Raw genomic sequence first — 21587 nt, 5'->3', positions numbered from 1 at the left:
AGATCTTTGCAACGAGGGGCCGTGCATTATCACGCTGCAACATGAGGTGATGGTGGAGGATAAATAGCACAACAGAATATAACTTTTGTGAACACTTGAAGTGTAAACAATATTGTTGTGTTTATATTTCCTTCAGGATGTAAACAGGATACAAGTTAAGATCCTGATGAAGCTGTTGTTGGCTCCTTTATACCTCAGAGTTCTTTTCAGTGTAACAGTTCTGTCACTGGCTCTAACAACCATTCAGGTTTCTGTCTGATCTTCAACCCCTTCAGAGTCTGCTCCTCAGTTCTCTTTGAAGGCCAAATGTACAAACATGAGTCTGATTTGACCTTCTTGACCTTCAGGATGCCCCCTGGCCTCAGATTGGGATCTCCTGCCTTTGAGCAACATTATTTAGGGGATGGCTTTTGCCTGTCTGTCTAGGATGTGGACTTAAGTGAAAGCAGCACAAAAACAAAATCATATACTTTGAACTTGATGAACTTGCAGCTCGATCGTACTGTACAAACTGAAGTGCAGGTGAAGGTAAAGTTTTCAGCATGAAGTTAAGTTTACTGTTCATAGAAAACCCTTCTTGGTGTCCTCTGAAGCCCGGGAGGAGACTTTTTACAAGCCTGATAATAACCCTGATGATGTCATTGGGTCATCAGGGGTTATCTCTGCAGGAAGACTACACATGTCTAATAGGAAGTTTGTGTTATAAACTTTAGGACTGGAGATTTAAAAAAGATACCAGTATTTGCCCTGTTTCACCCTAATTTGCACTGGAAGTGACTAATGTACATTTACTCAAAAACATCCATATTACTGTATGTTTAACAGAAAAAGGGCAAAAGAGCAAAAACATTTGAAAACACATTTTAAAAATGATGAAATGAACCCATTTTCAAGAGAACCCCATAATGGTCCCGAGATAACGAGATAAATGAGTTGAGAGATAGAGACAAAAACAATACAATGTACTCGTAGTCGTTATCGCAGGCAAACAGAGTTATTAAAGTGTGATCATGTCATCTTGTCTTGTCCGCTTAGAGCTTTCATAGTATAGCAAATATTAAATACCTGCCTGTTTGGTAAACTTACTGAAACGATATAATACATTGACAAGAGGTCAACATTCTGCTTTATGATATTGTTTCAGTAATGGATGCATGTCTATGGAAGCCTAGAGAGGACATGAATCCATGTCGTTTTCCCGCAATAACAAGAAGCCTACATTCCAAGAAAGCAGTTGAAATGAACCTGTTATCAAGAGAAACCAGCGTTGGTATCCAGAGATATCAGGGGCTTAAAGGTAAACTCCTGCACACTGTTTAACTTGCAAAAAAGGTCAGGTCCAATGCCGCAATGTTGCCAATAAATGTTTGTTTGCAAGAAAGACAGTGTGCAGGAGTTTACCTTTAAGTTTCTGATGGACACTGTGGTAGATGGTCTCTGTCTTATGAAACAATATGCAAATGTTTTTTTTCTATTTGAATCATTATCATGGGAAAATGGAGTTGCATAAAGTGCTTTGATGTGTGTCCTAGGGCTTCTGTACATTCAGGGGCGTGTCCAGACTTTCTTTTAACTGGGGTGGCCCAACTGGGCCACTGACTTATGCAAGGGTGGCATGAAGTCTGTGGGCACAAATCTTTTCTATCCCCACTAATATTTACTTGTGAGTAACACAATTTGGCAACATAAAAATCTTCTTAGCTTGATTCTCTAGGGACTTAAAAACAAAGATTTTTGTGCAAAGTAGCCAACTTAAAAAGTTGCATGCAAATGCCTGTACGCTGTCTAACTTGCAAAAACACATTTATTGGCAATGAAGTCCAATGCTAGTTAAATCATGTGCACAAGTATTTATTTACAACTGAAAGTACTAACATTTGCCTGTCGAAAACAGCAACAATCATTGATTTGTCCCGCCTCTGATTATCCAAATAGCCAGTCATAGATTTGGATTTTGGTGTTTGCACCTGGGGTGGCCAATCACATCTCATGGGGGGGCCCACGCGCCACGACTCTCTCTGTCTACATGAAATATCAGAATACTGAGCTATGCGTTTATTCATGTATGATCAGGATTTGACATTTAGTAATTATATAACAAGTCAACTTCTCAACTCGTTGCGCTGCATAATGATTTTAACAAGCTATAAAGTAAGAGTTTAATTCACTTGGTAATGGCAGGTTTACTATAAATAAACCAGACGTGGATTTGAGGTTAATAGTCCCTCCTCTCTGCGGTCAAATGTATAAAATGATTGATTCATTTTGACTTCAGGAGAGAGCTGAATACTGTAACCGAGCCGGGTCTTCCTCCTGTGGTTTCCCCGTGTTGACGCTCTGTCAGCCTCTCTGTTGACATGTAAATGAGACAGAGAAGAAGAAGGAGGAGGAGGAGGAGGAGGCGACAGAAGCGACAGGCAAACCCACCGTGTGTTTTCACTCTGGAGTTTCCTCTCTAACAGCAGCGTGCACTTCAGCGGACTCTCTGTCGGACTATTTCACACGTTTTACCACCCGAGTTTACACACTTTGTTTCCAGGTGAGTGTCTTTTTCTTAATTAATATTCTGCATTTGTCGCGTTTGGTATCTGAAATATTCAGGCTTTTCATGGCTGTGTTTTTTAAAGTGCGCACTGTGACCGTGACGAGCTCTGCCCACATTACGAGCCTCCTCCTCCTCCTCCTTCACCACAAATCACATAACGTCAATATAATCTGCTGAACTTTTATGTAACTTTATTTTTCTCTGTAAATCTTTTTCATCTTGTTGTTTTTGCCCAAGTCACTGCAATACAAGACTAGTTTATTATACTAAAATAAGACAACATGGCAGTTTTTACAGTGACTGTATCTGACTTGAACACCTTCAGTCTTGACTTTAAATGTGGACTTTGTTTCTCTGAAGTCCTTTTTCAGAATAAAATCTACAAATAAAAAAAGTTTATTTTAAAAATTACTCATTTAGCAATTTTTAAACTAGGACAACATGCTCCAGAGGAGAATGTAGTCATATAAGATTATAAGAAAAAGTGTATAAACTTCCCACCATTCATTTGTCAGAGTAAGAAAATAGTGATGTCCTGTCAGAAACACACTTGTAAAACGCTGGTCAGATCCATAAATGTACAGGGGGTCATCTAACCAGCGTTCATCACCTTTATGTTATTAATAATAATAATAATAATAATAATAGTTACCATTATGAGCATTTGAAGGGAGCACTTCATCCTTCTCTTTTGGATAAATTCTCTTCATTTTTCTTCAGGGACTTTGACAATCTTTGGTGTTCACAGGAATAATGCATGCGCTTAGCAGCACAATGAGAGATATTGCTGTCAGATGGGGCCCTCTCAGGGAGGTTTCTTACTGTCATCAAAATTTGAGCATTTTGAACCACTGCTGTGGTTTAGAGTTTGTCAGTGCCAGGGGGCTCTTACTGGCCTGGTGATATAAGGTATAACACATTAATACATTTTTAAATACCTTTTTTTTTAAAACTTTTTTTTTTCTTATATGGAGATATGGAAACACCAAGAGCTAGAATATAACAGTACAATCATTGAAAAACAAAATCAAATACTAGAATGGAATAGACACAGGCACAGTACACAATGCATAAAGAGTTAAACAAACGTATAAGTTAGATTGCTGTACTACACTCTCTGTACTGTCTGCACATGTAGCAGAGCAGACAGCAGTCCACACTAAAGCCTTTTTCTTATCGTGAACATTTTTAGAAAATGTCAGGTGTTCACACATGCACCCCTCAGTGGGAGTAGTTGTTGAACATGGGAAGGCAAATGAATGCTTTTGTGCAAGCTTTTGTTTTTCTTGTCACCTGTCTTCTTTATATTTCTTTGGACTGGCCGTTCTGGTGATGTCAGAGTACGAGGAAACACCCATCGCTACGTCTTTAAATGACTTCTCAACCTCAGGAAAAGCTCTTCTCGAGCAGCACGAGGCCAAAAATGTCCAGCAGAGACTTACACCAAGCTCTCCATCATGCAGGCTTGCTGCAGTGTGTGTTCTGTCTAATGCATGCAGAAACACTCACACTCACATGCTCTCATGCAACAGAGAGTGGGATCCATAATAGGTCTGCACGTTATAAGAAAACTATGCAACGTGCATGCATGCAATATTGCGATAACGATGTGAATTGCGATAAATAAACAAAAATAGAGTGCAAATCAGCTTTAAATTAGAGTTTCTCTCTATCTGCTGTTCTTCATGTTTGACACACACCCTGTGTTTGCAACATGTCACTTCTAAATATAAAATCCCCCAGAAACTTATTCTTTATTTTTCTTATTAATTAAATGAAATTAAATAATTTTCAGTGATTAATCTGATAGTAGATAGTTAGCTTTAGCTTCTTTTGACTTCATCTAAATGGTAAGAAAGGATGAACATTACACACAGGTGTACAACATGTACACATGCTGAGAGAGAACGCATCGCTTGACTGCATTCAAAGTGTTTTTTATATATAATGTGATAAATTCAGACTTTCATATTATTTTTTTATTGAGAATGGTTACATCGTGATTTATTGGCCAGCCCATAATAATTCTTCTACATAACTATGAGTGCCACCTGCAAGCAAGCCCACAGTTATTCAAGACTTAAGAGTAAAGTGTTAAATGTTCTTGAGCTTGTATAGCGCTGTTCTAGTTATCAAACTGCTCAAAGGGATTTTACGCCACAGGTCACACCTACACATTCACACACTGATGGTAGAGGCTGCTTTGTTAAGTGAACATCAGTATTAAAGAATCCATTCATACACATTAGAAACACCGCCAATGAAGTAGCGGGAGAAACTTGGGGTTAAGTATCTTACCTCAGGAAACATCAGACATGTGGCTGCAGGAGCTGGGGATCGAACCCAAAGACCATCTGGTTGATCCACAGCATTAAAGAACGTAACCAAGGTCTCCAGCAGGTAAATAAGTAGGCGTGAATACATTTTTACATCTCCTTTATTTCAAGTGAAGTGCACCTGGGGCTTAAAAGGAATAAGAGCTGACTCTGATTGGTGTATAATGTATAATAAAGCAATTTAATCCATCCTCTTTACCTCCTGCACATCGCTTACCCGCCCTATGTGCCGCTTAACGAACAAAATGTAGCGTGACACCCCCTGAATCACTTTGTGTCTCAGGTTTTACACACTCAACATGTGGCCCAGAAACCCATATTAGTCACATTTATCAGGGTCTACTTTAAACACTTACACAGATTGTTGGATTTGATTCCCACGGTGAGAATTCTTGACCCCTCTGTGTGTTAGACCTTCTTAATGTGCATCATGTTTCCTTTGTTTCATCTTGTGCTTCCCTCAGACATCCTCACAGAAAGTTAACTTTCTTTATCTATGTGTCTGTGTTTGCTGCTCACTCTTGAACGACCTCTCCAGGATACTCCCTCTGTGTTTTCATTAAATTCCCAGGTCGGGAGTCTCTGATAATACAGCAAAACAGCCCTCCCCCAAAAAAAACATGTTAATCACCGTAAAGGGTCTGTGGTGTGAACTCCCATGAGCTTTAGTGTAATCATGTGAGTGTTGAAGACTTCTGAAAAAAAACCCGGAATAAATTACCCCAATTTAAAAATTAATAATTAGGCTGTAAGATATGGTGTTTTATCTGATGCTAATGAGGCTAAATCTCCTTCAAAATGTGAACCGGAGTAAGCGGTAAGTGAATTCTCTTCTGCTGAGTGAACATATCTTGAGGCTTAACCTAAATATTTAAATCCAGCCGGGTTCAATCTGAGGGTGTGTAACGTTTAGAGATATGAGCTCATTAGAAAGGCGGCGCTGTAATGTGTTATAATGATAATCCTCAGCACTTTACAGACACTTACACCCAGCAGGCATGAGAAGGCCATGCTCACCCTCAGTGGTAGTAGTACTTTTTAAAATTGCTTTAATTTGAATGAGATTTGGTTATTAGGCTTCAGTGTGTTCAGGGTGAAGTCAGGGTCTATTTATTTCAGAGGAGAGATACCGAGTCAAGACAGAGGAGTCTTGTTATTTCTCTATAGATTGACCTAGTGAGTGAAGTGGTGGAGCATGACTGTAGACATTTGGAAATCAAAGGGCAAGAAAAAAGTGGAAGAAATGATCTGTCTATATGACATATTGTCATTTTGTGAATCGCTCTGAAGCACTTTTCAGAAAAAAGGAAATAAAGAAATATGCTTCTCAAAAAAACTACATTTGAATCAAAGCACTTCATTACAAAATATAAAACTTCCATGAAAGCAACAATTTAATTTTTTACATCTTAAAATAGCAGCTTCAAAGTGGATCTAATGGGACAACAACTTTCAACAGGGAGAATGGCGTCTCTCTCTCATGTCCACAGAGAGCCCTGGTTGGTTGTTTTCAGCACTGTGTAACTTTGGAAGCGGGCCGCAGTTCTCTCGTGAAAAGTGCATACGGCCTTATTGTACGAGTTGACCCAGCAGCCGTCAGCATATCCAGGTCATCTGTTCCCACAAATTCACTTTCTCTGTTGTCATCTGACAAGAATCTGTTTTCTTTGATACCTGGGCGACAAGTCCTGACCCATCTAGTATAAAATTGGCTGCCTGGAGAAGCGGTTATCCATACTGTTGATTTCACTCTCTCTTCTTTATGAGCAGCTCTGCATAGAGATAAATTGCACGGTTAGCATGCACTCTTACATAGAGTGCATGCTAACCTTGGCTAGCGCTAGTGGGCAGATTAACGTGAGCAGCTAAAATCCATCGATCACCTAAGCTGCTCTTTGCTATAAACACATTCAACTCGCTGGATCTAAACACTGAAATCCACTGTTTGTGGATGGCAACCTGTGGATTACGTTAGCTCATAAGCTAATAGATAGCTAGCCTATTTACTCACCATGATGAGCCAGTTGTATTAAACTGAACGCATACATACATAACAACAACTCACCACTATACTTTCTTCCAAGGATGGAACAACATCCCTCATTTCCCCTTTGATAAATCTTTATCCATATTGGTCGTTCCAGTCAGAGAGACCGGTGGAGATGAAATGCAGTTAGAGATGTATTAATAACCTGAAAGACTCAGGCTTTTGAGAAAACTAGGTGTGTGCTGTCTGCTCCGTTTTACTTTCAGCTGCTCTGTCAGCTGTGGATTTAAACAAAAAAAAATCAAATGATAAAAAATCCAGATTCTTCAGTGAATCCATTGTCTTCCCACCCTTTACCTATGAAGGTACTGAACGGAGCAGTCTCAAGCAGCAGCACTAATGGCTCCATGACGCCATCGTTTTGTGTTCTCTGTGTTAAAATACAAAAATTCATGACAGATTGAGTTACAAGCACTCTTACTGATCCTTACTGAATCCACTCAACATTAATTGTTTTGTTTTCCAACGTGTCTAAGTTGAGTGCAAGACAAAAGTTTTCAGTAGTCGCTCCTCCTTGTACTGAGGACTTTCACAAATCTCTTCTATTTGAATATAGAAATGTATAATGTTTAAAAGCTGCTTTCATTCGCTCATACAAAGGTGAAATAACTTTGACATGGAAGCTTTTCCATTTGAACGCAGCGTCCTGTCTTCTTACTGTGTGTGTGAAGCTGATGGATACACTCCCACAGTCTTTAATACAAACAGCTCCACCCGTCTGTCCGTCTGCTCACGTCCCCGGGGAGCTGATCAGCAAAGCACAGTGCTGTGGAGGTCAGAGGTCACCAGGTGTATAATGGGCACATAACGAGTCATAATGGACCACAGGGCAGAGGGGACCAGAGAGTGGGCTGTGGAAACCAGACACTGTAAGAGCGTTGGTTTATTAGATTGTCTGTCAGATGGTGAGGTGGAGCTTTTTATCCACATCAGACACCAAAGCTAACGCTGCTTTTCCCCAATGTAATGTATGTAATCTATGATATTAAAGCTGTGTTTTATAGAGATCATATCAATTTAAGGATTAGGTTAATTTAACACCAGAGTCAGGTGGAGGTTTAATAGGCCAGAGCCCAGGATTAGCACACTGTTAGTCATAGCACCACTTCCTACTGAGGCCCTGAATAAATGAATAGCAGCTCTGTTGCATAAGAAAAGGAGCTTTCTTTACGTCTTTGAGGCCATGCTGGGGCTCTAAATCCCACTTTACTCTTTAATTGGAGGCTTGAAACAAAGAGCTCGGGCACTGAGTGGCCCCTCGCTCTTTCTCAGAAATTACATCTGATGTCATTAAGTTTTCTCAGTCCACAGGATTAAAGAAGGAGGGGCGAGGGGCGAGGGGGGTGTATGGTCGCTTTTTCAGGAGCAGTGTGAAAAGAAACAAAAAGCGGATACAGCAGAGAAGAGTCTGCACTGTTTGTGTGTGTTGGAAGGAGAGTTGTGGGATATTGTGTGTGTGTGTGTGTGTGTGTGTGTGTGTGTGTGTGTGTGTGTGTGTGTGTGTGTGTGTGTGTGTGTGTGTGTGTCGGGGGGAGGGAGGGAATCAGTTCTGGGTTGGTGGATGCTCGGACACACAGCTGACACTCGGCTCAGTCCAGCTGGAGGAGAGGCAGCAGGAGCACCTGCACCTCCTGCTTGTTCTGGTTTCCATCTCCAGCATGTTCATGATGGGCAGCTCACAATATGATAAACATGGTACATGATAATAACATGACAATACAGCGATTCTGCTATAATCAATATATTTAAAGACAATTATACAAAGATATATCACATTCACAATATCTGATTAACTGGAGAATACAAAAAGACCATAAAAGGTTAAGTGAAGGATTAATGGATTTACTCACTTTAAGTGCTGAGCAGCCGGCCGTCCCAGCCAACGATCCAGAGATGAACCATCCACATTCCATTTAAAATAACCAGACTTTCCCAGGTTGAGCACTTTTCTCTTTTTCCTGGGTGAAGGAAAATGTTTTGATAATGTTATGAGCAGAGACCAGTGTTTGTTTTCTGAAATCCGTCGGTTGTTTAACCATTTCACACAACCGGCTAACACTTTCAAACTTGCATAAACACCTGCATGCTGAAAATCTGATGGCATGTGGTCTGACCACAGGAAAGAAAAAGTGATATTGGTGGCAATGAAACTGTGGTCTAACTCTAATACTTGGGAAAAATTGGGGAATCGTTGAGAGTCATGGGGGTCTAAATTAATATTTTAGGGTTTGCAAGGTGAAAGTCTACATTTAGGATTTCTCCAAAATGTCCAGTTGCAGTGATTTGATTTTTTAACTTCCTTCAAGAGACTGTTCAGATCAGACAAATATGACTTTGGCAATGATTTCTATCAGTTTGTTTGTGATGACTGACAGCACTGCAAAAAAAATGAGTAACAGGATTTCTTCTTGGAGAAAGTGACCATGTGAGGCACACTCCACGACCACATGTGGCGTTGCTGTGGTGTTTTTAGCTTTGCATAGCCCTGCGGGTGGTCAACTCTTTGTGCGACACCACTGAGAGGGAGGAGACGCTCTGTGAGGAGCACAAAAAGCTGTTTCTGCTCACTGCTCCTGGACAATGGAGGACGTGATTACAGCTAGCAGACAGGCGAGGGTCTTCTCCTCTTTGTTGTGCAGCTGCATCCTTCAATCAAGCCCCCACTGCAAAACATGCTGATTTTGAAAGCAATATTAATGTAGAGTGGGTGCACTCTGGCGCCCCCCGAAGGTCTCTGAGTGCAACTGAACTTTCATAAAACACACATAATACTTTCACACCGCAGAGGGGCCGCATGTGTGAGTGAACGCAAACACCCAGAAGTTTCACTCAGACTTTACTTTGAGTTTCTCCTGAAAGCAACATAGTTTTTTGTGTACTTCACCTCCAGCGAGTGGGAGATTGGTCATGTTTATTCCCTGTGATTGGTGCATGACCATAGACACGTGATCATTGCGATCTCTGCGCACGCAATTAAACTGCTTCATTAAGTTTCTGTTCTCCAGTATATTCTTCTCTCTTTTGTTGAATACTGTTGACATTCTCATTATAGCGCGTAAAGCTGAATCGGTTGCCTTGTCCACCACTTTTGTGTCCTTTTTTGTACGCCTGTCCAAGATGTCCTCTGGTCTGGTGTCTTGCTAACTCACTCTCTCATTTTCTTTTAGCTTCATCTGTCACCGTCTTCTTCTTCTTCTTCCACACGTTGTCAGGTGTTTTTAAAAAAGTAGTTATTTTTGTGTGTTTTGGCCTTTTTAGGTCACTGAAAACACACCTCTCATCTTTCCAGTGTGAAGCTTTTCAGAAACTCTGTTTGAGGTGTTTATGTGTAGACGTGGAAAATGGTATTTTCTGGCTTGTAATGTGCTCACACTGTGCTGAGGGGAGCTGTTCACCTCTCTGAGGTGGCTGCCTGACTGTAGTACAGTGTCTAGCAGCCTGGTGTGATGGCTGTCATGTATTGGTTGTGGGCCGTTCAAAGGATGCGTTTTCTACCTTTTTTTTTAATGTGATTATATTGGTGTTGTTTGGATCCTGAGTATTTGAAGTTGGGGATCACTCTCCTATGGTGGTGCTGTGGATATGGTAGGATGTGTTGTGTTGTAATTTTCGAGTGCTTCATTGAGCTGGAACTTTGTCATCAACGATGCCGTGACACCCTCTCTTTAGCAAGTATAAGTGAATGTGTTTGGATTTCATTATCAAATTTTCTTGTGCGAATATTTGGTGACGCCACCAGATTTTTCATACCAAAATCACCACTGGTAGCTGCTGACTAACTGACATAGTTGGGACATTTCTTGTGTATTTTGTTGAGTCTGATCCAGCTGGATATAACCCAACTCTTACCAATTTAGCCCTAATGGATGGATTGACTGATGGATGCATGTTTGAGCATTTAAATTAAACTTGTTCTTTCTCTGTTTTCTGGCTAGTCCTGCTCTGTGCCGTTTGATAAGATGTTCCCATTGTTGATGACACACAGCTGTCCTTCAGAGTCGCCACACATCACCACCCTGACTGAGACATTGAACCCGGGGTTGTGCTCCTCGTTGAGCTTTTCGTTTTCCACCGTTCATTTTACAACATGTACAATCTTCAAAATGAAGAACTAGGAAACTACTATTTCACATGTCAGTAACTTTTATTAACAGTCTGCGACTTATAGAGTCCTTACAGGCATTATGTTTCAGTTTAAGTTAACATCTATTTACTCAGATGACCTTAACATCTGCGTCAGCGTTCACATGACAGAAGGTCCATCAGTGAGGCCAGGTGCTGTTTCAGCTTCCTGCTTCTCTGCAGAAGAATAATAAATGTTTGTTAGTGATTAAAAACATAATAATACATGCACAAACATGTCTGCTGCACTCTCCAGGGTTATTTATGGCTCTTTTCGTACCATAAACGCTTCAGGCAGGTCAGAATGCCTCTGCTGAACTGCTGCAGTGAAACAGATCTTGGGATTATTGAGTGGGTCAAAGTATTGTTTTAATCTGGTTTTGGCTCACTGTCCCTGAATGGTGCAGCAAAGACAGATGGCCGAGGCTTGAGTGAAAGCTGGTGGGTGGAGTGATGGAGGGGGGAACTTTCAATCTGACTACTTATGCTCATAATGTAGGCTTGTGATGTCACTGATTCACACACAGGAGCGCGTGTGCTGTACGCTAGCAGCCGAGTGGAAGCTGCAGTTTAGATCTCTGTTGTTCAGGAGAGCTGAGTCCAACAGCTGCTTCTGTTTCTGCTTCATTGTTTTTTTTTGGACTTTCAACCAGAAGGACGATGGGAAATAAAATAAAGGAGAGAATCAGAGAGAATAAATGAAGTTGACTAAAACAAAGATGAAATATTACTCAAATTGAATTACACTTAGATATATTCTTTATTCATCCCGATGGAAAATTCAAAGCATCTAGTAGCAGTTATGCAGGATATGAAATATTTGTTACATCGAAACTACAACCACTGTCCCCCCGCCCATACAGTACGTATTAACCCGACTGTAAAGATTGTACAACAAGATGAAGATGTACGAAAAACAAATGATGGCATGCTTGACAATCCCTTTTTTTATTATTATATTTTTGGGCCATTTCCTGCCTTTATTAGATAAAAGCTAAAGAGAGACAGGAAACATTGGGAGGAGAGGGCATGAGGGGATGATTTACAGCAAATGGCTGAGATTGGATTTGAACCAGGACTGCACCATAACCGCTAGGCTATCTGGCACCCCTTTTTAATGCAATAGAAAGTTTTCCTTTGGGGGGGATGTGATTTTCCATTGAAAAAAGTGTCAACATGCAACATATAGTAAATGGATTTGAGCTTATATAGCTCTTCTCTAGTCTTCAGACTACTCAAAGTGCTTTAACACCACATGTCACACCCTTTCACACACTGATGGTAGTAATCGCTATGTAGTGTCATCCATCAGAAGTAACTAATCCCATTCATACACCACGCAAGCTATTTGGGGTTAAGTGTCTTGCCCAAGGATCAGACATTGGACATGCCGCCCAGCTGGGGATTGAACCCTTGACCTTCTGGTTTAGAGGCAACAACTCTACCAACTGAGCCACAATATATGTTCACAATGGTATCATATTTTTAGGAGGGATGCATCGATTGTGAAAACCAGAGCCGATACCAACACCTTTGTTTTTTTTTAACAACTTGTTTTTGTTCAAAACTCACATCATGCAAACACTTTGAGCTGTGTCTGACCACGCCCCCTCTCTGGAAGGGATTGGGTGGCTCTGGTTATCTCCTTCCATGCCCTGTTGTTTACGGTGAGAAGGCAGACTCAGAGGGCAGAACAACTTTGTGATATCACAAAGGGAAAATCTCCAAACGGCCTGTTTGAGCACATATTTTCTGAAAAGTGGAGCAGGCAAAAGATGGAGAGGATGGACTATTGTAATAATTGGGGGGTTTGTAGACGAATTAGGGACACATGTTAGTGTTAGAGAAACATGGTGAAGTGTATTTTGCATAATAAGAGACCTGTAAGTAAAGAAGTATTGAAATTTAATCTTCGAGGGCTTTCCAACCCCCACTGTGTCAAGGACCTTTAAATCTTAGAAATTTTACTTAAAGTGAACTTATCATAGAACTTAAACTTTACTGATGAAGCTACAGTCACCTTTAGCAAGAACAAGAATCATATCCTACATGAAAAAGTATTTTAAAATCATGAAAACCTACAGGACACATGAAACATTGGCACTCAGGTGGCTTGAACTGATTCTGTTCTCTTCATCCAGTCACATCTTTTTACAGTCTACACTGTCACATCTTGCACGCGTCACACACACACACACACACACACACACACACACACACACACACACACACACACACACACACACACACACACACACACACACACACACACACACACACACACACTCTCTTTCTTCTTCATGCTGCTGTGAGTGTTCATACAAACAGGGAGATGATGACCCACATAACAAGAACATGCAGCACGCTGGGTTGTAGCTCAGAGCACTGAAGTTAATTTTAGTGCGTTTACACCTGCATCATTTCACAAAGGTAAGACGTTTCATTGTGAGATAAAGCCTCGCTCTGCAGGTTGTGTGTTTTTGTGTGTAGTCTCTGACATCTTGTAGACGTTGTGTTTCTGTGTCTGAGAACATGAAAAGACTTCCTCGAGGGACGTGTTTCATTTCTGTTAACATGAAGCGTCTCACAGCTTCAGAGTTTGACGGTTGAACAGAGCTTCTTCATGTTTCATGTTTCATGTTCAGTGAATATGAAGAAATGTGAGAAGCTTGGGCATGTTTTTGGAAGAGTGGCTACAAGTCTAAATGCTCGATCTGAATGTTGTTCTGATGAATTCAGATTATTTCTGCTTATAAACTCTGAGCAGCTCATTAATCACATCAGAATAGTAAAGTTTTGTACCCCAAAATATACTAAACTAGTTATTCTCATATTCATCTATATACATTTTATTAATGTAACTGTATTGTTCCAACAGGAACAATGTTTTTTTTTTTTGTCCCTGACAGGATCAGATTGTTATTCTGTGTCTGACTATATTAAAGAACGAATCCCAACAGAGACAGACCTTTTCATCAGAGATCTCATTTGTATCGGTCACTAATGGTCACAACGTTGTTATTAAAAAAAATATTAAAATGAACTAAAGTCACAATCAGAGGGTCAGATATTATTACTGGCGGGCCAGCTTTGGCTCGGTGGCCACCAGTTGCCCACCAGTTGCCCACCAGTTGCCCACCCCTGAAGATTTTTTAATCTTAACGAATTTGAAAAATGTGGGAGACCACAGACATAAGGACAGTTTCAACCGACTTTTAACCTTTGCAGTTCGGCCAGACCCGACAACACACCTGCCGTTTGTAGTAATGATTCCCCAGTGAGTATTCCACAGGAGATCTCACAGAATCTCGTGTGATTGTATGTGAATACAGAAGTAAAAAGAAAAGTAGATGACGATTGAAGTCTTCAGCTGGCTGAATGGTTTGTCTTCCTAAATCATTATAAAGGCAGTTGTGTTTATGTTTGCTGCCATATTTGTATGAAGTACGCAACATCTGGCTGGTGATGCTTCCCGGTCTGCTTGCTCTTATTGGCTTTTGCAGGTTTTCCGTCACATAACGTTTTCCAGACACATAATCGTTTGTGACAACGAGCCTGGAATCAGGCCACACCCCCCGATCGTTTGGGGGGCATATCAGGCCTAAAATCAAGCCTAAAATTGTGAAGTGTGTAGCCAGCCTTATTTAGACACTAGATCATGTTAGAATGGGGCTGGAGTGGGGATCTGGTGGCCTGGTGGTTGGTGTGCGAACCCCAAGTGGGGAGGCTGCGGTCCTTTGGGTGGGTGGCCCAGGTTCAGGTCCCACTTGTGGCTCCCTTTCTGCGTGTCGTTCCCCACTCTCTCTTGCCCTGATTTCTCTACTCTATCCGATGTCCGGCCTCTAAATTAAGGCATGGAAAGCACCAAAATTGAAAAAAGAATAGGGCCAAAGTAAAAAAAAATGCAGTTCCCCTTTAAAGTAATTGGTGATGACCTTTCTCAGTGGGTGGTAGAGTAGACAAATCCCCCCACCCTCTGTTCAGCTAATCATTATTGGACTGTAATCCAAAACCTATTATCACCAGCCAAATGACTTTTTGAAGAGTAACTAATGGAAATTAGAAAAATGCAGCCCCACATTCCTCTCCTGACTCGAAGGTTCAAGAAATGTTGGTGCACCTTTCAGAGTATCTCTGGGGTCAGTGAGCGGGGTCACATCAAAGCCTCGTTTGCCAGCTCTAAAATTCTCACACCCACTTAAACTTTAATGAAATTTTGCAGGATGGCATTTTGAATGAGCTGCTGTGCGATGTGTGGACAGGCGAGCACTAGCAGCAGCATTCCTCACATAGTTTGGATATAATCGGCCGTCCGGGGTCTTAAAAGATGCTCCGTTTCCTTTTCACTTATCAGTCGTGGAGACAGTGTTGACAGCTGCCGACAGACAAACTTCAGCTCTGCAACATGAGCATGTTCATGAGAACCTCTAAATGTGTGCTGTTCACTCAGCATGACTCGTCAGATAAACACTGTTTTGAAAGGTGTAATTCAGGGCTGTCATTACTGTTATGGAGATTTGATTTAGTTTGCTCACTGTCTGCAGAAAACAGCTGAAACCTGATCTGACAGGAGAGTCACTTTGTTCTCATATTACATAATGTGTGGTTATGTAAACAGATGTTTCTTTTATATGTTTGAATATGAAGTGCAGAGATTATTGTTGCAGAAAATATCTGTATATCTCTAAATATACTCGATGCTTAAACATAGACTGTACAGTGTATACTAAACGGATGTCTCCAGGGTGAGGTAATGCTTTATGTTGTGGATGACCGTTTTGAAGCTGAGCATTTTGCCTGTAGCCATCTTATTATCTTTTTAGCTGGAAGTGACTATATTTTGGTTGAGAGAATGGAGCTGGAGAGTTAGCAAATGTTGCTCGGTTAGTGAGTTGTGTCCATCGTTTCATGATGTTTGTGGTGCTAATTATGGCAGCCAACTCCTCAGACTTACTTCTAGTGGAAACATACACTGAAATCCTCCACCGCTTTCTGGACTATTTGACTCAAAATGGATCATCATTTTATGAATAAATATCATTCTGTATTTAAGAAGATTTGAAACTAGAGACTGAGACCAAAAGAAAAGTAAATGTTTTATTTGTCTTTTAAAAGCGTCACACTGTGTTGATCAGAGAAAAGACTGCACTTAGATTTGGAAATAACACATTTTAGTTTCTGTTTATTGCATCTTTACGTAGTCATAATTTCAAGATAGATTAAAAAAGTGGGTACATGTTAGGATGTTAATGAGAAGCATTCAGTTAGCTGAGGCTTAAATTGTGACCCAGCAGAATATATAGAATGGGAAAGGAGCTAGTTCATAGGTAGTAGTTTTTGACTTTAACCATTAAGCCTGATTTATACTTCTGGGTCGAATCTACACCAGTTAGCGTACCCCTGTACATACACAGAAGCATCCTGAGGTGCAGCTCCTCAAAATTGTAACTATACCCTGGTAGCCTAGCGTTAGCCTTTGGTGGGCTTGACAAAGTGCAGTCTGAAAGCAAACCAAACCACTGTTGCAACATAGACCCTGAATCACACCGAGTCCACCGAACTTTCTCTGTGAAAGCGACCATAAAGTAGTGACTCGGTGAGTCAGATTGCCAGAGGAATGTGCTTAGAGTGACAAATGTATTTTCATTAAAATATCCATGTTTGGCACCAGCACTCATTTTTTAATTGTATGACACTAATCAGGAGAGGGACATCTAGCCGTATCGATATTTTGTTGCACCCTCACAGACCATGGTGTAAGGTGTGATGAGCATTAATGATCAAATTTAGGGTTAGATCAGGAAATGGCTTTCCTGGCTTTTGGCTCTTCAACTAGTCCATGAAAGGTGAGTGGGCAAAGAAACCAGACTCAGCTGATGACAGGTATCCCAGTTTGAGATGCTTTTTCTTTCAAGGTTTGGCTCCACAAACCCAAAGTGCCAAGTGATTGTAGATGAGTTAGTGAGGTCAGAGATGTTTATCTGTGAGGTTATCAAAGCGGCACCTCCCATCACAGCTGTTCCTCTCGATGAAGTCGGTCACATCAGCAGGAAGAGCAAGACTCAACATGTCAGCTGTCAGTCAAGACGCTCTGAACCAAACACTTCCGATACTGCTGATTCACTGAACATCCTGCAAAGAGCAATGTTTAATCAGATCAAGAGAATTACAGTCACAGGGTGTTTCATCAGTGTGTTCAAGGTTATCATCTTCTCTACAGTGAAGCTCTTTTAAAATTGTGCTGTGATCTGAAAAGACATAAAGTAACAGGCAGGTTGCATTCCAGTGAGGTAAGACCTGAGAAACCAGGTTTTTGACCTCAGACTGACCCTGAATGTTTCCCTCCAGGACAGAGTGATAAAAAAGACATGAAGGACTCAGGTGTGGGCAGGTAATAGTGTCCTCTCTAAAACACCTGTGATCCCTTCAGGAAGTAATCAGGTTTCAAGTGTCATTGGACACTTCAATCCAAATACACAGAAGAAAAAAATAGTAATGTTGTTTTATTCTGCTACTGAGGCAACTTGACTTCATGCAGGAAAGATTATTGGGTTGGGTTACAAACCGGAGGATTGCCAGATCAAGTCCAGGTGCAGACCAAAATATTGAAGTCGTTCTAATTGCTGAAGAGGTGTACTGCCTATAGGTGCTCTTGAGCAAGGCACTGAACCTCCAACAGCTCTGGTTTACTTCCTATGTAGCAGCCACATTCTGACAGCGTCCACAGGTCCTGTTTGTTTGTGCATGTGTGGCCTATGTGTGAGAAGCATAAGCTTGGTATTTATCCTCAAGATGATGCTAAAGTCAGGGGCATGTTACTCAAACATATATGGCTACACTGAGATGAATGTCTCCTTTCCTAAAAGCTTCTGATTGACACAGAAAAGGTGTTTCAGATAGAGGAGAGCAGACATGAAGTCTCCCAAACAAGACAGATACGAGGGGAGACACAACAAAGTGTCCTTGATTGTCGTCGTCACAGTGCAGCTGTTACTGTCAGACCAAGGAAGTGAACTACAGTAAGATACTGTAGAGGAGAGGGCCCTCTAAACGTGGAAAGCCTGGGACCTCAAGCTTGACCTAGATCACACAAGTATAAAGTAATGTTGTCCTAACTGGCAAGGCTAAAGCCAACTGAGATTTCTGAACATCTAACAGAGATGCAGATTTCCATCACATGAATTAGTGCTGTCAGACGTTCAATTTTTTTATTATTCTCATATCATTTAATCCTCCCTTTTTTTCAACAGAAAGAAGTGTCCTGATTACATAACAGTACTGTTGTAAGGATTTAAGGGATTCCAAGAATTTGAAGATACAAGAGATGACAATCACAATAAGTCACAATAGTGATGTAGACTCTGTATTTTTTATTTAGGATTAAAGCATCAAAATGCCTTCACGCTCTTCTTATGTTAATGATAATACGTCAGAGATTCAAATGTAGACGAAAGAAATATTTTTTTATGCTTCTTTGATCAGAATTATGTAATTGTTGTTGTTATTTTCAAGAAAACTGACTGAGATTTCTTAAAAACAGGTGCAATACTTGGATCATTTCTTTTGTAGTTTATGGACCCACATGCGCTTTTTTCTTAGATTGTACAGATTTGTTTTATAGGAAGCTATGAAAACACTTCAAAAGTGACCTCACAATGAGCAAAAATCCCAATGAGTACTGCATGACCCTCTTCCATCATGCTTTAACACTCAGCAGGGGTTTCTGTCTGTCAGTCGTGGCTGTGTACAGTTACACTTTGTTCTTCTTTATGATTTATTTTAAATATTGTTCTTATAAATGGATAAAACATGGCGTGTCTGACCGTGTGAGAAAGCAGCAGTATGTCAGGAGCGAGCAGGTTAATAAGTGTTCTCAGACCTCCTCCTCCCTCAGCGAGTGAAAGGAGGGCTCGGCATTTCTTGTTGTTGAACTGAGTCCCGAGTTCCTAAAGTTTGCATAAAAGGCACGTTGCCTAGCTGCACGAAGAGCCTCAGTGTGACTGCCAGCCTGCTTGTGTGTGTGTGTGTGTGTGTGTGTGTGTGTGTGTGTGTGTGTGTGTGTGTGTGTGTGTGTGTGTGTGCGTGCGACTGAACCAGATTGTCTGCAGAGAATTCCCCCCTGTGCTTCATCGTATTCAGTTTTGAGCCGGCAGGAGGGAGTTTTTTTTATTTTTTTATTTAAATGTTTCCATAGTGAATTAGCTCTCTTTTCAGATAAAGTGAATTGACCTCTGAGGGAGAGCGTTTCCAGGCTTTCTCTGGAATTCCACTTTGTGTGGTCTGAGTTCACACTTCTGGCAAAGTTTCAAAGAAAACTGTATAACTGTATAACTGTCAGTCTAACATTTTGCAGATTGCAGGAGCACCTTTAGATTTTTAAATATTGTCTGTACATGTTTGTGGTGCAGCTCTAAACTGCACTCACTGGAGCAGCCCTTATAACACAAACCCCCACCCCTTCAGCTAAACTTGAGCCGGCCCTTTTTTTTTTAAATTCATGGAATGATTGAAAAGTTGGCCCATCCTCCCCGGGCACGTATTATTTGGGAATAAAAAACTTGAGCATTCGTGGTTACAGACTAACTAACAACCTGTTTATGCTGCCATCACTGCCGCCTGGTGGGGGCTGTGGGGGTACCTGAGGGGGTACATTACGACCCATCACTGGAGGTACTTTGACTTGATTATTTCTTCAAATACAAATCTGTTTTGTGGAGAGTGAAACTAAGGACATTTTCACACCTAACCTGTTTTGTTTGGTTAAAACTAATTTGAGTCTTTTTGCCAAGTGTGAGAGCTGGAGCCTAGAAATAGAAATAGGCCAATGATATTCACCATATACATCCAATTAAAACCAGCAGAACATCACAGGACTCAACACCATTTACTGATTCAACAACTTCTTTAGGTTTTTTTTTCCAGCTTATGGAACTATGGGAATTTTAGTTCCCAAAATGTCACTTGTCATTGCCACTCAAGGTGGCAAAACTTGGCAATGATTTTAGAAAATATCCATGTCTGTAGATTATATTTTGGGATGACCTTCCTGTGTGGCAGCTGAGTCACAGAAACCAGCTCATGAAGGGTAATATGGTGACATATATTATCCTACATTCTGAATGTTGCAGAGGTGTAATAGGGGGACGAAGTTATCCCCCCTCAGTGTCCCCTTTGGAGGTATAACAGAGGCGTTACAGGGGCTAGACGAGATCATCAGAGCCAGCGGGGGAGCACAGCGCTTCGTGTGTGTGTGTGTGTGTGTGTGTGTGCATGTCTGACTGTGTGTGTATGTGGTGCCGTGCTCTCTCAGCTTCGGAAATGCTGTAAGGGAAAGGGAATTCACAGACTGGGACACCAATTTCACACCATTGTGGAATAAATATGAACATCTTAAGGTGTAATGACCGCAGAGCTGCGTCTGAAAAGGGAATGTGATCGCTGTAGTTACAATGGATGTTGAAAACAGCAAGAGAGTTTAGGATAAAATTAACTTTTGTTTTTAACAGCTGTTGTTAAACTCAGAGACATTCTGCTCAATGTCACCACCTAGCAGGGTAACACCTTAAACCGTAACACCGGCAGAGCATTAAAAGTCTATCTTGTTCATTCAGTCACAAGTTTGTTAACTTCTGAGGTTTTTCATACACTAATGTATTATTACAGCTGATGCAGAGTGTTTGATGTGCTACGCTGAACTGGGAGACTGTTGGAAAGTAAAAAACACATCGGCCCTGAGACGTGACTTGGACCAGCTTTCAGTTTGAAAGTTTTGAAACTTTCCTCAGTGGGAGTGATTTGGCTGAGGAGCTGCGATGCACAGCCATGTTGGATGGCAGAGTTGAGATGAAGAACTAATGAGTTGGAAGTAATCCATCCCTCTCCGTGGATTTGTCCACGTTGCCCCGCAGGGCCGTGAATCAGACGTGTTGATGTCATCTGTACCATGTTATCTCTGTGTTTGCAGAAATGAAACACAGTCATTAGAGAGACTGTCAGCACAGATTAGACTCCGGGGATCCGATTGGGACATGTCTCTTCCTCTGCTAAGACGAGACGTACAATCAGTGCTGAGTAGAAAATGCTGTTCGCTGTCTCTCACATCCTGCGTCTGTCTCAGGTTACCTGTCTGAGCCCCTGTGGAAACAGGCGATCTGACAGTGCACACTTGTTTTATTATGTTAGCATCATCTCTTTGATATCGTTCAGGATTTATGAGAGTATGTTTCTTTTGATTTCAGAAGAAGCCAGAATCCAGATAACACAACCACAATTACATTAAGTTTTATTGTCTTTTCACCTTTTTGGCTCTGAGCTATAGAAACACGTAGATATGTACCCACTATAATCTGTGGATTGTGTGAAATAATGTTTCTATGAAGTAAACCACAAAATATAGAAAATGGAAACATTAATGAAGTGCATCGAGGGCAACTAAAGGACGAACACGATATTGTGTAAATAAACCCCTGCTGAATATTTTGGATACTTCCTCGTTTTTAATCCCATCCCTATTTCTTCTTGCATTCAGAGAACCCCC

At 41.1% G+C, this 21587-nt stretch overlaps 1 protein-coding gene across 2 annotated transcripts in view; it reads left to right on the top strand.

Moving 5' to 3' along the window:
• Positions 1–2298: 2298 nt before the first annotated feature.
• ankrd6b (ankyrin repeat domain 6b) overlaps positions 2299–21587 on the top strand; it is a 54078-nt gene continuing 34789 nt past the window's right edge. The window contains exon 1 of one of the 2 annotated variants that reach the window (XM_065963749.1): positions 2299–2539. The gene's annotated coding sequence lies outside the window, so the exon portion shown is untranslated. The remainder of the gene's footprint in view (positions 2540–21587) is intronic. The other variant, XM_065963748.1, reaches the window with a different exon arrangement.

Source organism: Labrus bergylta, chromosome 15, assembly GCF_963930695.1.
Source record: "Labrus bergylta chromosome 15, fLabBer1.1, whole genome shotgun sequence".
NCBI lineage: Eukaryota > Metazoa > Chordata > Actinopteri > Labriformes > Labridae > Labrus > Labrus bergylta.
This window is presented reverse-complemented; position numbering and strand designations above follow the sequence as displayed.